Source organism: Leucoraja erinacea, chromosome 4, assembly GCF_028641065.1.
Source record: "Leucoraja erinacea ecotype New England chromosome 4, Leri_hhj_1, whole genome shotgun sequence".
Lineage (NCBI taxonomy): Eukaryota > Metazoa > Chordata > Chondrichthyes > Rajiformes > Rajidae > Leucoraja > Leucoraja erinaceus.
In genome coordinates, this window is record NC_073380.1 from 60,345,358 (window position 1) to 60,363,304 (window position 17,947).

Genomic DNA, 17,947 nt, shown 5'->3' on the forward strand with positions numbered 1-17,947 from the left:
AGGCTCGAAGGGCTGAATGGCCTACTCCTGCACCTAATTTCTATGTTTCTATGTTTCTATGTCAGGTATATATGACAAATAAATGCTCTTGAATTTTGGCTGTTAAATTTTAGCTCTTGACTCTTGGAAATACAAGGATGTCGCTAGGACTCGAGGGCTTGAGCTTTATAGGGAGAGGTTGAGCAAGCTAGGACTTTAATCCTTGGAACGCAGAAGGATGAGGGGTGATCTTCTAGAGGTGTAGAAGATCATGAGCGGGTTAGATAGAATGGACGCACAGAGTCTCTTGTCCAGAGTAGAGGAATTGAGAACCAGAGGACATAGATTTAAGGTGCAGGAGAAAAGATTTAATAGGAACCTGAGAGGCAACTATTTTACACGTTGAGTGCTGGATGTTAATTGAATGAGCTGCTGGAGGTGATAGTTGAGGCAGGTACTCTCACAATGTTTTAAAAAAGTTTACAGGCATATGGGTACAATAGGTTTGGAGGGTTATGAGCCAAACACAGGCATGTGGGACTGGTGTAGATGAGGCAATTTGGTCGATGTGGGTAAGTTGGGCTGAAGGACCTGTTTCCACGCTGTATCACACTATGACTAAATACCTAGCACGTCAACGGCATCTGTGGAAAGACAAATAGAATTAATACTACCAATCACCAAGCCCTCATTAGTTCTACATGATACGGATCTGAATTGAAGAGCTCCAGAACAGAAACATCAACTCCTTTTCTTTTTCCACTTATGCTGCCTGATATGTTGAAACTTTCTGGCACTTTTTGTATTTTAACTCCGATTTCCACCGTGTGCAGTTTTTTACTTTTCTATTCTTAAGCAATATTTATTATTAAACAATGAAACCATCTTGTATCCATGAACTCTTTTCAAAGAGGGAATAAATTGGAATAATGCTAATTGATACTTTTACAATACGTACATTAATATTTGTGCCAGAGACCTGGATTTGATCCTGACCTCAGGTGATGTCTGTACGGAGTTTGTACGTTCTTCCTGTGTCCACGTGGTTTTTCTGTGGGTGCTCTGGTTTCCTTCCACATTCCAAAGACATGTAGGGTTTGCAGGTTAATTGGCTTCTGTAATTTGTCCCTAGTGTGTAGGATCGAACTAGTGTACGGGGTGATCGCTGGTCAGCATGGACTCGGTGGGCTGAAGAGCCTGTTTCCACGGTGTATCTCGAAACAAGACTAAATAGAGTGAATCACTTGTGTGAATGCTCTTATTTTTCTTCTGAAATGGAATAGTTCAATGCCTGGTACATAACCTCATAAAATGACACCTTATGACTGACTTTCATGAAGTGTAATGATTATATGCTGAAGGCACTTCACTGAATGAGAAAAGTGAAGACATGCCACTGAATCCTACCCACATTTAAGTACCTCCTCATACTAAAACTGCTGTCCTTAAATGGTCAGGCAGATCCTGATTCTTCTTTGGTGAATGTCTAGACACACTCTGCCCAGAGAGCTGTGGGCTCTAGCTCCTTTGAAATGTTTAAAGTTGAGGAAGATAAATCTTTGAAGGTTTGGGGGATTACGGCTTATGGGATAGAGTTATAGAAACATAGAAACATAGAAATTAGGTGGAGGAGTAGGCCATTCGGCCCTTCGAGCCTGCACCACCATTCAATATGATCATGGCTGATCATCCAACTCAGTATCCCATACCTGCCTTCTCTCCATACCCCCTGATCCCCTTAGCCACAAGGGCCACATCTAACTCCATCTTAAATATAGCCAATGAACTGGCCTCAACTACCCTCTGTGGCAGAGAATTCCAGAGATTCACCACTCTCTGTGTGAAAAAAGTTCTTCTCATCTCGGTTATGGTCATACAGTGTGGAAACCGGCCCTTCAGCCCAACTTGCCCATGCCGACCAACGTGCCCCATCAACACTAGTCCCACCTACCTTCTAAACCTATCCTGTCCATGTACCTGTCCATATGTTTTTGTGATGGTGCCTGCCTCAACTACCTCCTCTGGCAGCTCATTCCATATACGCCCCACCCTCTGTGTAAAAAAGTTATCTATTAAATCTTTCCCAGCCTCATCTTAAACCTATATCCTCTGGTTCTCGGTTCACCTACTCTGGGTATAAAAGACTTTACTGTTAGGCAAAAGACTCTGATCTGCACTCTACGTTCTTCTGGAAGTGGTTTTTTGAAGGAATTTCAGAAATTGAGGTCTTAGCATGTAAATATATGCCAACCAGTGGTCAGATGTGGGGAGCAGGAATGGGCGGGGGTCATAGAATTGGAAAAGTGTCAGTGACAAAGGCCAGAGGAGGTTGCAGAAACAGATGGGAATGGGAAGCTCAAAGCCCATCAAGCTTGATTTACAAAAGCATGCGGACTGTGAGAGAAATGAAGAGCAGAGTGAAGCAGAGAGAGTAAACTCCAGGTTACTTGAGATGGTCCAGTCCCACCCCACCCCCCGTGATTCAGGCAAAATCGCCCCAGAAGTTCCTCCGAAAATGCCTAGGCCGGGTGAGGTACTTGATCTCTACCTCATCGGGACTTCTGTGCCAATCCCTGAGTCGAATTTGCTGCCTGTGGCCAGGGCTCTGGAACTCGGGCAGATCCGTTCCCATAGCCAACAATGACGGCAGACTTTGTGGGCCCGTATCTCGCCTCCACCCTCCCAAGCCTGTAACCTCTGATGGTCCGGCAAAGCCAGAAAGGCTCTGGAACTATCGTGCCGGAAAATCATCGTGCCGGCAGTGGACCTGCATTGAATTATAGTCTTCAGTACGCACAAATAAACGGTCATTTGAGATGTTTGGCATGAAGGAGAATTGGAGTGGGAAAGATGGAGAAGTACAATAATGATGGAAGCAAAAGAGAGAACCAAGTGGGATTAAAAAATTGGACGCGAGTTGGAAGTTTTAACATGATCATACATAGATTACAGGAAAGTGACGAAAGAAAGTGCAATATTATCCACTGAATTGTGAAGTGTTACAGCATATCTGGCGAGCATACAACTGCCATTGGCTCGATTATCGTAGTACTGAGGAAAAAGTGACAAGGAGTCATTTTTAACTGAATCATCAATAGATTGAAATATGCAAAATGCAGAAATGAATGTTCTGTGAGTGCACAATTTTATGACTTGGTCTCCTGGTTTAAGATCATCCTTTAAACATTTTCAATTAGTTTGAATTTCAGGAACTGAGTTTTTTACAGCTGTTGGGATTATGAAATGTCAGGCACAGTTCAGCCAGCTGCTAGCTAGTTCATGCATCTCCTCATGAAAGTGAGCACATTGGTTAGACTTCCCCTCCAATCTAGCGGCAAGGGACTGCGGGCGCTGTCTGTGCGGAGTTTGTACGTTCTCCCCGCGACCACATGGGTTTTCACATTTGCTCCCACACTCCAAAGACGCACAGTTTTGTAGGTTAATTGGCTTGGTATAATTGTAAATTGTCCCTAGTGTGTAGAATAGTGCTGGTGTACAGGGGGACCAGCAGATTCAGTGGGCCGAAGGGCCTATTTCAGTGCTGTATCTCTAAAGTCCCAAAACATTGCCTATCCAAGCTAATTAGCCACTCTACATTGCCCCGTGGATGGTATCAATGTGAAGTTGATTGGGCGGGTTGCATTAGAATATAGAAAATATAGAATGCAGGAGGATTGCTGATCATCCACAATCAGTAACCCGTGCCTGCCTTCTCCCCATACCCCTTGATTCTGCTAGCCCCGAGAGCTCTATCTAACTCTCTTTTAAATTCATCCAGTGAATTGGCCTCCACTGCCCTCTGTGGCAGAGAATTCCACAAATTCACAACTTTGGATGAAAACGTTTTTTCTCATCTCAGTTTTAAATGGCCTTGCCTTTATTCTAAGACTGTGGCCCCTGGGTCTGGACTCCCCCAACATTGGGAAAATTTTTCCTGCATCTAGCTTGTCCAGTCCTTTTATAATTGTATACATTTCTATAAGATCCCCCCTCCTCCTAAATTCCAGTGAATACAAGCCCAGTACCTACGCTGCACTGCCTCAATAGCAAGGATGTCTTTCCTCAAATTAGGAGACCAAAACTGCACACAATACCCCAGATGCGGTCTCACCAGGACCCGTACAACTGCAGAAGGACCTCTTTACTCCTATACTCAAATCCTCTCGTTATGAAGGCCAACATGCCATTAGCTTTCTTCACTGCCTGCTGTACCTGCATGTTTACTTTCAGTGAGTAGTGTACAAGGACACCCTGGTCTCTTTGCACTTCCCTTTTTCCTAATCTGATGCCATTGAGATAATAATCTGCCTCCTTGTCCTTGCCGCCAAAGTGGATAACCTCACATTTATCTACATTATACTGTATCTACCATGCATCTGCCCACTCACTCAACCTGTCTAAGTCACCCTACAACCTCCTAGCATCATCTTCACAATTCACACTGCCACCCAGCTTTGTGTCATCTGCAAATTTGCTAGTGTTACTTTTAATTCTATCATCTAAATCATTAATATATATTGTAAATAGTTGCGGTCCAAACACCGAGCCTTGGAGCACTCCATTCGCCACTGCCTGCCATTCTGATAGGGACCTGTTTATTCCTACTCTTTGTTTCCTGTCTGCCAACCAATTTTCCACCCATGTCAATGCCCTACCTCCAATACCATGTGCTCTAATTTTTCCCACTAATCTCCCATGTGGGACCTTATCAACGGCTTTCTGATAGTCCAGATACACTACATCCCCTTGCTCTCCTTCATCCATTTTACTTATCACATCCTCAAAATATTCCAGAAGATTAGTCAGGCATGATTTCCCCTTCATAAATCCATGTTGACTTGGACTAATCCTTTTGCTGCTATCCAAAATGCGCCGTTATTATTTCTTTAATAATTGACTCCAGCATCATTCCCACCACCGATGTCAGGCTAACTGGTCTATAATACCCCGTTTTCTCTCCTTTCTTGAAAAGTGGGATAACATTAGCTACTCTCCAATCCACAGGAACTGATCCTGAATCTATGGAACATTGGAAAATGATCACCATTGCGTCCACGATTTCTAGAGCTACCTCCTTGAGTACCCTGCGATGCAGACCATCAGGCCTGGGGATTTATCAGTCTTCAGTCCCATTAGTCTACTCAATACTATTTCTCGCCTAATGCAAATTTCTTTCAGTTCCTCTGTCTCCCTAGATCCTCTGTCCTCTAGTACATCTGGGAGATTGTTTGTGTCTTCCTTAGTGAAGACAGAACCAAAGTACCTGTTCAACTCTTCTGCCATTTCCTTGTTCCCCATAATAATTTTTTACATAGATACATAGAAAATAGGTGCAGGAGTATGCCATTCGGCCCTTCGAGCCAGCACCACCATTCAATGTGATCATGGCTGATCAACCACAATCAGCACCCCATTCCTGCCTTCTCCCCATACCCCTTGATTTCGCTAGCCCGAAGAGCTCTATCCAATTCTCTTTTGAATGCTTCCAGCGAATTCCACAAATTTTACCTGTTTCTTTCTTCAAGGGACCCACATTTGTTTTTACTAATCTTTTTCTCTTAACATACCTGAAGAATCTTTTACTATCCTTCTTTATATTTTTGGCCAGCTTAACCTTGTACTTCATCTTTTCACCCCGTATTGCCCTTTTGTCCTTTGAAAGTTTCCAAATCTTCTAGCTTCCCGCTACTCTTTGCTATGTAATACACCTTTTTTTAAAGTTTTATTCCATCCCTAACTTCCCTTATCAACCACAGTTGCTTCTTGCTCCCCTTAGAATCTTTCTTCCTCGTTGAAATGAAATGATCCTGCATCTTCTGGATTATGCCCAGAAATTCCTGCCATAGCTGTTCCTACGTTATTCCTGCTAGGATCCTTTTCCAGTCGACCTCGGCCAGCTCCTCTCTCATGCCTTCAGAGTCCCCTTTGTTCATCTGCAACACTGACACTTCTGATTTAACCTTCTCCCTCTCAAATTGCAGATGGTCACTACCTCTTAGCAGTTCCTTTACATTGAGTTCCCTTATTAAATCTGGTTCATCAGACAACACTAAATCCAGAATTGCCTTCTCTCTGGTAGGCTCCAGTACAAGTTGCTCTAAGAATCCCTCTCGGAGGCACTCTACAAACTCCCTTTCTTGGGGTACAGAACCAACCTGATTTTCCCAGTCTACCTACATATTGAAATCTCCCATAACCACAGTGGCATTATCTTTGTTACATGCCAATTTTAACTCGTGCTGCAACTTGCATCCTGTATTCAGGCTACTGCTTGGGGACCTGTAGATAACTCCCATTAGTGTTTTCTTACCTTCACATTTCCTCAATTCTGTCCACAGTGACTCTACATCGTCAGTCCCTATGTCACCCCTGCAAGGGGCTGAGTTTCATCCCTCACCAACAGAGCTACCCCACCTCCTCTGCCCACCTGCCTGTCCATCTATAGGACTATATCCCTGAATATTCAGTTCCCAGTCCCGATCCTCCTGCAGCCATGTCTCTGTAATCCCCACAATGTCATATCTACCAATCTCTAACTGAGCCTCAAGCTCATCCACTTAATTCTTATACTTTGCGCATTCATATATATTAGTTTTAATTCATTACTCACCTCACCTTTCACATTGATTCCTATTTCACTTGGCCATACTCTCCTATCCCTTCGTGAGCTTTTTGCACTGTTAATTCTGCTATTTTTCTTAACTTTTCCTATAGTCTCTTTCCCTTTAACTCCATCCTTGTATTTTCAATTTGTCTAAAAGAAGAAAACATTGCAAAGATATGTGGTGTCTGTGAAAAAATGGAATTTTCAAAAATATAACATCCTTTGAATCAGACGAAAGGGGAAAGACTTGTTTTTTTTTAATAGGAACTTGTGGGGCAACTTTGTTACACAAAGGGGGGTGGGTGTATGGGACAAGATTCCAGAGGGGATAGTTAAGGCAGCTGCAAGAACAACATTTGAAAAACATTTAGACGGGTATATGGTTGGAAATGTTTCAAGGGATGTGGTCCCAACACAGTTAAAAATAGTTGAGATGGGGCATCTTGGTTGGCATGGACAAATATAAACCAAGTATATAAAATTATGAAAGGCATAGCCAGGGCAGATAGTCAGAACCTTTTTCCCAGGGTGGAAATGCCCAACACATAGCATAACTATAAGGTGAGAGGAGGAAAATGTTATGGGGTTGTGTGGGTCCATTTTTTTAATACAGAGTGTGGTGAGGCCTGGAATATGTTGCGGGGTGGTTGTGGAAGCAGATATGATAGTGGTGTTTAAGAGGCTTTTAGACAGGCAGGAGTGCAGGAGATACGGGGATATGGATCATGTACAGGCAGATTAGATCAGTTAACTAGGCATCATGTTTGTGGGCCAAATGGCTTGTTCCTGTGCTGTACTGTCCTATAGTCTATAAAGCAGAGTAGCACAGGAACAGGCCCTTGGGCATACAATGTCTTTTGGGATGGATTGGGTCAATGGTCTTCTATTTTTACTGTGTCACTCGATGTCTATATCAGTTAACTACAGAACATATCACTCTGGCCAACAGCTACATAGCTTTGGGGATTTGTTCTTTTCTTCAGGTCTGATCAAAAGTCTGTTAATCCTTGCATCTTTTCAATTTTAAATTGCTGTAGAGTAGACTTGTAGGATTGCTTCCTCGAAAACAAAGGTTGCATTGTACATGGTGTGTGAATTCATTTTTGAAATAGCCCTTGTGTATAAGTACTAACACGTGGCATAAGATACTGAAAATGTGATCATTTATTTCAGGCTTGGAGGTTCTATGTAACATTGTTTGGACTTGAGATTTTAGACTGTTGCCTCTCAAAAAAAAAGTTGTAAAGCTTTTTTTCATGGAAGTGGTGCCCTTTTTTTTCATTGTTCTGCCATTTGGTGAGAAAAGTCAGAAGCAAGGCGAGACCATTACATTTTCAAAAAAGTAAAAAGAAGGGAAAAAATGCTAATTCTGGGAATCGTAAAAAGCAAACTGTGAATTTCAAATCTGTGCTGCTTTTGGATACAAACTCAAAACATCACAACCCGCCCATGTAGAAACAGAGGACTGCTGATGCTGGTTTATACCAAAAATAGACTCAAAGTGTTGGAGTAACTCAGCGGGTCAGGCAGCATCTCTGGGCAAAAAGTATTTTTTAGCTTCCAGCTCTTCGCCTCCCCCCTCTAACCTCCGACGTTCAGTCTGAAGAAGGGTCCCGACCCGAAACATCACCCATCTCTTTTCTCCAGAGTTGCTGCCTGACCCTCTGAGTTACTCCAGCACTTTGTGTCTGTCTTCCATCTATCACTTGCCAGGCTTTGTCCTGCTCCCACTTCTTTTCCAGCTCTATCCCTATTACTACAATCAAGATAAATAAAGGCACTGAGATAAGGACATGTATGTTGCTTATCACTAGCAATTTTCTTGCCCTTTTGTGCTGCATCATGAGATGGACAAAGTAAACACAGATACGGTTAATCATTAGGTTGGCAAATGGTTGAAGTATATAAACGTCTGAGAGGCACAGACAGTCAGAACGTCTTTCCCAGGGTGGAAATGTTAAGCACTAGGGAGGATATCTTTAAGATGAGCGGGCAAAGACATCCCCACCATCGAAGATATCTATAGGAGACGTTGCCTCACAAAAGCAGCCAGCATCATCACGGACCCACACCACCCTGGCCACGTTCTCATTTCACACCCGCCAGCCATGGGGAAGAAGTTCTAGGAGTCTGAAACCCATGACCACCAGGTTCAGCAAACACCTCTTCCCAGCAGCTATTAAGCCGTTGAACACTAAAAACTCAACTATGACCTGCCTTGGTTGCATTAGAGACTTGCACGAATATTGTTTTTAAAACATTTATTGAACATTTTTTTATTATCTCTGAGTATCGCGTTTACAGACCTATTATGCTGCTGCAAGTGAGAATGTAATTAGTTCCATTTTGGTATACATGACAATTAAACGCATGGATATTTTAAAGGCAGAGATAGATAGATTCTTGATTAGCATGGGCGTCAGCGGTTATGGGGAGAAGACAGGAGAATGGGGTTGGGAGAATGGGATAGATTAGCCATGATTGAATGGCGGAGTAGACATGATGGGCCAAATGGCTTAATTCTGCTCCTATTACTTATGAACTATGAACTTGACTCTCTTGAGATGTGTTGGTGAGTTTTTTTACACCGAGTGCTGGACGTGTGGAACACATTGCCAGTGGGCGGTGGTGGAGGCATAAACAAAGTGACATTTTAGAGGCTTTTAGATAAATGCATGGATATGCAGGGAATGGTGGGATAGGGATCATATGCAGGCAGAGGAGATTAGTTTAACTTGGCATTATGTTTGGCATGGACAATGTGGTCTGAAGGGCCTATTCCTGTGCTGTACTGTTCTATGTTCTGTGTATGTTGGCCGGAGTGCATAAGCAAGGAAACCTTGCTTAGATTGCTCAGGATTTTGACACGTAGATTAGAGCAAATTGTGCAGTCTTAGGTTTATACTTGTTTTGGAACCAGTACAGTGTAATTTCATAGTCATAGGATCATATGGTGTGGAAACAGGCTCCTAAGCCCAACTTGCCCACGCCGACCTACATTAGTCCCACCTGCCTGTGTTTGACCCATATCTCTCTAAACCTGTCCCATCCAAGTACCTGTTCAAATGTTTCTTAAGCGTTGCAATAGTCCCTGCCTCAACTATCTCCTCTGGCAGCTTGTTCTATACACCCCACCACTCTGTGTAAAAAAGTCACCCCTCAGGTTCCCATTAAATCTTTTTCTCCTCACCTTAAAGCTACGCCCTCTACTTCTCAATTCCCCTACTCTGGGTAAAATTCCTCTCATGATTTTGTACACCTCTATAAGATCACCCCACATCCTCCTGTGCTCCAATGACTAGATTCCCAACCTGCTCAACCTCTCCTATGCAGGCAGAGGTGATTAATTTAACTTGGCACCATGTTTGGCTTGAACATTGTGGTCCGGCGGGCCTGTTCCTGTGCTGTACCGTTCTATGGTCTGTGTATGTTGCCATTTATTGCAAGAGAGCAGAGTACATTATTGCATACAGTTTTGGTCTCCAAATCTGAGGAAGGACATTATTGCCATAGAGGGAGTGCAGAGAAGGTTCAACAGACTGATTCCTGGGATGTCAGGACTGTCTTATGAAGATAGACTGGATAGACTTGGTTTATACTCTCTAGAATTTAGGAGATTGAGAGGGGATCTTATAGAAACTTACAAAATTCTTAAGGGGTTGGACAGGCTAGATGCAGGAAGATTGTTCCCGATGTTGGGGAAGTCCAGGACAAGGGGTCACAGCTTAAGGATAAGGGGGAAATCCTTTAAAACCGAGATGAGAAGAACTTTTTTCACACAGAGAGTGGTGAATCTCTGGAACTCTCTGCCACAGAGGGTAGTTGAGGCCAGTTCATTGGCTATATTTAAGAGGGAGTTGGATGTGGCCCTTCTGGCTAAGGGGATCAGGGGGTATGGAGAGAAGGCAGGTACGGGATACTGAGTTGGATGATCAGCCATGATCATATTGAATGGCGGTGCAGGCTCGAAGGGCCGAATGGCCTACTCCTGCACCTAATTTCTATGTTTCTATGTTTACATCAGTGAAGAAAACTTGCTTAGATTGCTTGGGGTTTTGACACGTATAATAGAGCATTTTGTGCAGACTTATGTTTTCAATTCCTATAGAAGGATGTACTCTCCAGTGAGTGCCAGAGGTTGGTCGACGACTCGTTGCTGAGAACAGAGAGGGACCCGGTGTAGGGGGGCACCATGAACAAAGAGGGACTCTTGGGGACTGGTATAAATACTTTGTAACTCTGTCCATGCCCTCCCTATAGGTGGCGACTCTTTGCATACCTTGTGTTTGGTATGCAAAGCAAAGAATTTCACAGTGACATGTCACATGTCAATTAATCAATCAAATTTGCTTTGCAACTAGTACAGTGCAATTTCACAAGATCAATTCATGGGGGAAGGGAATTGTACGAAAGGGAGATGTTTTTTCAGTGGCTCAGAATGAATCACTTTCTGCTTGGGCTAGTGAACTTGGAACTAGGAGACATGGTGTTAGGAAAGGAATTGCCTGCCTTGGACTGGGATGGGATGAAGTTTCTTGATGTAAAGTGATGTAAGTCTTTGGAATGCTCCACTCAGGGCTGTGGATATTCAGTCATTGAAGATATCTTTCCCCAGCTTGGCAAAGTGGTTTTGACAGTCCATTTGAAATAGATATTGTTTTGGACACTAACGTATATTGCAATTGGCTAACCAAATGAATATATTCGGCACAAGATCAACATAAACATTCAAAGGTGGAACGAGCTTGGGGTGTCTTCTATTTCTTGTGTTCTACTGGAAATGAAAAAAAAATAGAAATTTTTAATGGAGAATTTAATTACTGAGTTTATTAGCTGTGATATGTTACTGCTCTTTCTTAATATCAAACAAATGTTCAAATATCACACAGTGTTACACAGGACAAAAAGCACAATATGTGCAATTGCTATAATAAGATAATTTTGAAACGGGTGCCACAACTTGTCTTGGCAGGGCGGCCAAATGTATCTTTAGTTTAGTTTAGAGATACAGCACCGAAACAGGCTCTTCAGCCCACCGAGTCCACGCCAACCAGCGATCCCTGCACATTAACGCTATCCTCCACACACCAGGGACAATTTACAATTATACCAAGTCAATTAACCTAGAAACCTGTACGTCTTTGGAGTGTGGGAGGAAACTGGAGCTCCTGGAGAAAACCCATGCAGGTCACGGGGAGAACATACAAACTCCGTAGAGACAAGTACCCATAGTCAGGATCGAACCTGGGTCTCTGGCGCTGTAAGGCAGCAACTCTACTGCTGTGCCACTGTGCCGCCCTCTATCGTTAGTTAGATGTACTTGCACCCTTCAAAACATTTGCCCACAAAGCTGCTGAAACTGTACCAGTAACTGAGTGAACAGGAAAAGCAATAGAACATAGAACAGGCCCTTCGACCCACAATGTCTATGCTGAACATGCTGCTCAGACCAACCCTTCACAATTTTGAATCCAATTGCTTAGCTCACCTTGGATTCCATGCAATCTAACCTTCCATGCTAGTGGGTCAATGTCAAAGACCTTGCTGATGCCATATAGACAACGTTCACTGCTCTACCCTCATCAATCCTCTTACAGACATCTTTAAAATACTCTACCGAATTTGTGAGACGCAAGTTGTGCAGAGGTAGAGTTGCTGCCTTACAGCACCAGAGATCCAGGTTGGATCCTGACAACGGGTGCTGTCTGTACGGAGTTTGTACGCTCTCCCTGTGACCGCGTGGGTTTTCTCCGGGTGCTCCAGTTTCTTCCCACACTCCGGAGACGTACAGGTTTGTAGCTTAATTGGCTTGGTAAATTGTCTCTTCTTTCCATGCTGTATCCTTAAAATAAACCAAACTAAACTAATTGTTATGATTGGGATCATCCTGGCTAATAGGATGACGGAAGTAGATTAAGTCGTGACTTTCATAGTACTGGATGAAACTTGGGAAGGAAAATAAATTACAGAGCTCTCGGGAAATAGCAGAGTGGACAACACTCCGGGAGGCACGGTGGCGCAGCGGTAGAATTCCTGCCTCATGGTGTCAGAGACCCAGATTTGATCCTGACCGGGTGCTGTCTGTATGGAGTTTGTATGTTCTGGTGACCGTGTGGGTTTTCTCTGGGATTTCCAGTTTCCTCTCACATTCCAAAGACGTACAGGTTTGTAGGTTAGTTGGCTTTTGTAAATTGGCCCTAGTGTGTAGGGTAGAACTAGTGTACGGGGATTGCCGGTTGGCGTGGACTTGGTGGGACGAAAGGCCTATTTCCACAATGTATCCCTAAATTAAGCTAAAATAAACATTGTGAATGGGCAGATACTGTAGTGGGACTGCAATGAATTAATAGGCAGTTTAATGTGACAAGCCAAAGTGTAAACCTTCAAAACAACAGCAAAAAAATGTGGCTTCCTTCGGTAAAATTTGTAAGTTGTCTCTCATGTGTAGAATTGTGCGAGTGTATGGGGATCACTGGTCAGCTGGACTTGGTGGGCCAAAGTGCCTGTTCCGCGCAATGTCGCTAAACTATACTAAACTAAATTTAAAATAACTAGTCGAGGCAGAATGTCTCTGTCTCTTGTGTCATGATCGGTCAGATATTTTGCCATCTCTGCATTTTGATTAATGTCTTTGTGAAGAAATCAGTTCCAGAAATTCTAAAATTAATGGAGCATGAACTATTGCTTCTAAATTTGTGCTAATTGTTCCTTGAGGTTTCTTTGAATAGACACTGATTCAATCTATTATAAGCACTCAGCCTCAGATGAACCTTCCAGGTTCACATTTTGCTATCTCTGTGAATGTTCATGGTACAAAATCCTATCCTTATTCATTCAATATTTACAATCCTCACAAAAATGCCACCTGTAAAGATGTAGGGTTGAAAGACAGGCCATTAAGATCTCGAATATTAGAGTTGTGGATGAGGGGAAGGTTTTAACTTTCAATGCGCGTGGAATAGATGATGCTCTCAAGACAGACATCCCCCAGTGTTCGGGCTACTTCTGCCTTTCTTGAAATCAAAGAAGGGTTTCGGCCCGAAACGTTGCCTATTTCCTTCGCTCCATAGATGCTGCTGGCTGAGTTTTCCAGCTTTTTTGTGTAACCTTCGGCATCTGCAGTTCCCTCTTAAACTCTCAAGACAGTGTTGGTTTCTGCCTTTGAAAGCAATGATTTATGCTGGGGTGTTGTCTTAGATCATTGGCAGCCTTCATACACCTTCCACCCTGCCCTCTCTCTGTGTGGTCTCCTGCACTATTATGACAAAGCTCGTTGCAAGCTGAACGCACGACATCTCGCCTCCCGTCTGGGCAGGTTGCAGTCCACAGAGGTCAACGTTAAATTCTCCAACATTTCCGTGCTCTATGTCTAAACTAAACTAATTAGTTTGGTTTATTGTTTATTGTCACGTGTACTGGGGTACAGTGAAAAGCTTTAGTCGTGTGCTAACCAGTCAACAGAAAGACAATACATGACTGCAATCGAGCCATCCGCAGTGTACTGATACACAATAAAGGGAATAACGTTTAGTGGAAGATAAAGCCAGCAAAGTCTGATAAAAGATAGTCTGAGAGAATACAATGAGGTAGATATTAGTTCAGGACTGCTCTATAGTTGTGGTAGAATGGTTCAGTTGTCTGATCACAGCGGGGAAGAAACTGTAATTAAATAACTGGACAAAGGATGCACTGCCAAGAGGAAAACCAAAGCTTCCTTATCTACCTATACTTCCCTCTGAAGGACACTTTCCCCAATCATGGTCAAAATGACCTAAATCCTACTGATTGCTTAAATGTTTATGTAATAAATTTTATAAAATCCCAAAGCCTAGGAGTCCATTTGCCCTTGTGCCTATACCACTATAAGGACTATCCAATTAGTCCTAGTCCCCTACTGAAAGACAGAGAGAAGGACAGAAGGCAGGTACGGGATACTGAGTTGGATGATCAGCCATGATCATATTGAATGGCGGTGCGGGCTCGAAGGGCCGAATGGCCTACTCCTGCACCTAATTTCTATGTTTCTATGACCCCTGTAAATATTCCATCTAATACTACTTATCCAATTTACATTCCAATATTCCTACTAACTGATTTCTGGGCAATGATATGATTAAATGAGACATGACAACATACGATTAAAAGAGATAATGACAAATTTTAACAATGGCCTTGACAACTGGGAAGTGGAACTGGGATAGGTGGAGAAAAGACCTCCAGGCGGGTATGAGGCACCAGGACAGCATGAGGTTCATGACCCTGCAGGCCAGGTGCCAACGCCACTAAAATGTCCGACGGCAATAGCAACACACTACCCATTCCAATGGCCAGCAACAACTTCACCTGTGGGATCTGAGGGAGGGTCTCCCTGTCAAGGAATGGCTGAATCAGCCACAGCAGGAAATGCAACCACAGATGAAATATTCCCCTCTCCAAGCAGGACAACTTCAAAGCCCCACCATCATCTCTCACAGATGGACGGATGCCAACAACATACCGAGACTATGCATTTAGAGCATGTTATACAGATGATGCAGCTTAACCGTGTGTGCGTGTGTATATGTGCGTGTTGCGTGTGTGTATGTGTGAGAGTGTTCATGTGTATGAGTGTATGATTGGAGTGGGGTAATGTTTAAAGAAGATGTACGGGGCTAGTTAAAGGTCAACAGCATTTACTCAAAATGTATTTCAGTGTGTATTCCAGTGCAGTATATGCCTGATAGAGTCATAGAGTCATACATCATGGAAACAGGCCCTTCAGCCCAACCTCCCCATGCCGAACAACATGTTCCATCTACACTAGTCCAACCTGCCTGCGTTTGGCCCATATCCATTTAAACCTTTCCTATCCATGTACCTGTCTAAATGTTTCTCAAACATTGCAATAGTACCTGCCTCCACTATATCCTCTGGCAGTTCGTTCCATACACCCACCACCCATTGTGTAAAAATAGTTACCCCTCAGATTCCGATTAAATCTTTCCCCCTTCACCTTAAACCTATGCACTCTGGTTCTTGATTCCCCTACTCTGGGCAAGAGAATCGATGTGTCTACCCAATCTATTCCTCTCATGATTTTGTACACGTTGTTACTCCTCGGGTTCCCATCAAATCTTTTCCCCCCTCACGTTAAACCTACATGCAACTAGCTGACTAGTTTACTTACTCACGAGAAGCTTGAAAGGTAAAATAATTTTGCCTCAAGATAAATATACTTTGAAAAATTATTTACAAACATTTAAAGATGTACTGGGGATGCAGTTGCAAACTAGGCATGCCAATATTTGAATGCAAATTCCTGTTAAGTGAATGTGTCTCAGAAAATATATATATTTTTTGGCAAATGTCATTTCCAAAACTGTTGTAAACTGCTGCGTGTACTTAGCACACAGATGCACTAGCTGAATGAGGCTGAAAAATTGTACAGACTTTAGCGAGTAGTCAGGAAAAGACAATGGCGCGAATTAAATAGCTTGGTGGATTTTTGGTGCAAACATTTAACTCTTTTACGTGCATACGTGATAATAAAGAACTACTGAACCATTGATCCATGTGCCTGTCTTTAATTTAGTTTAGAGATACAGCACGGAAACATCCCTTCAGCCCACCGAGTCCGCACCAACCAAACATTAACACTATTTTACTTACACTAGGGACAATTTACACTTATACCAAACCAATTAACCTACAAACCTGTACGTCTTTGGAGTGTGGAAACCAAAGATCTTGGAGAAAACCTATGCGGTCACGAAGAGAACGTACAAACTCCGTACATACAGCACACGTAGTTGGGATCGAAGCTGGGTCTCCGGCGCTGCAAGCGCTGTAGGCGGCAACTAAACCGGTGCACGACTATGCTGCCCTAGGAGCCTCTAAATGCCGCCATCATATCCTTCTCCACCACTGGCCCTGGCAGCACATTCCAGGCACCCACCACTCTGTGTAAAAAAAACTTGCCTCGCACCAGGCACGTGCCGTGAGTAATTACTCAGGGTATGTAGTCAGTCTGCTTTTAAAAAAATTAAACTGCATATGCGCAGATTGTTCACTCCGTAAAAATAAAAAATAAAAATAAAAACAGTAACAATTCAATTTGCCCATGGCTTCCTAGTCTTCTTTATTCTAAATTACTGAATGGGTGGGGGGTGAAGGGTGATGGCAGGTGGAGAGATGGTGGGAAAAACGGGAGCACAGAGCAAAGTTGAATCAGTTGTCCTCTAATTGAATAACAACACTTGTTCAAGGGACCAATTGGGGGGACAGTTCCTTTCACAGCGTGTGGAGAGTCTGTGCCAGGGGTAAAGTTGCGGGGAGGGCAGGAGCGTTGAGAAGGAGGGGGTCAGGGATAATGCCAGTAACTCACTCACTCACCGCTGCCGCAGCTCTCCGGGCGCAAAACCACCGCACTGTCGCTGGGGATAGAAGCAGCTCGGGGAGCTGCGAGCGGCCGCCGGGACCCGACAGCAGAACTGGCCACCACTTCAGCACCTTCTGCCGGCCCGCTCACCTCTGGCAGTGCTCTCCGTCTGAACAACTCTCACCTGCCCCTCACTCATGTCAGCCACTTCCCGCACATCCTTAAATTCCCACAACCGAGTAACCTCAATCGCGCTGTTGGAATTTAAGGATTTGCGGGACATGAGTGAGGCCAGCGAGCGGCAGTAGACAGGTTTTTAGACGGAGAGCTGCCAGAGGTGAGCGGGGGCCGGCAGAAGGCACTGAGGTGGCGGCCGGTTCCGCTGTCCGGCCCGGCAGCCGCTCGCAGCCACCCGAGCTGCTTCCTCCCCCCCACCCCGCCTCAATGCGGTGGCTCCGTGCAAGGAGCGTCGCCAGTGGCATTATCCAGATCCCCTCCTTCACACCATTCGTGCCCTCCCCGCAACTTTACCCCGGGCCAGACTCCCCAAACGCTGTGAAAGGAGCTCTCCCCCCACCCCCGGGAAATACGGTATTTTAAAACATCACCAAGAAATGTACTTACCATGTCATTGGTACACGAGCATTCTTTTACTATTTATACATTAAATAATACCATCATATTATTAGTTTAGGCAGTGCAGCAGAGCAACAGTGCCTCATCCTGACGCTTCGAGCACGCTGTGCACTGCCTGCGCAGACCATATGCCTTGAAACTGAGAATTTGCCTACCTAAGAGACTCCATCTCATACACATGCCACACTTATGCACATTACTATTTTATTAGTTTACACAGGGAGACAGTGCGCACCCACGGCACTTACTCATTCACACTTTAAACTTTGCCCACTCACTCATACACACACTCATGCACACTCATACACACTGCACACACCACTTACTCACACACGCTCACTGCACACACACAAACACTGCACACACATATG

At 43.9% G+C, this 17,947-nt stretch overlaps 1 protein-coding gene across 1 annotated transcript in view; it reads left to right on the top strand.

Moving 5' to 3' along the window:
• The window catches only part of LOC129696472 (piezo-type mechanosensitive ion channel component 2-like), a 504,307-nt gene that overhangs the window by 282,234 nt on the left and 204,126 nt on the right, over positions 1–17,947 (top strand). The gene's annotated exons all lie outside the window — the stretch shown is intronic.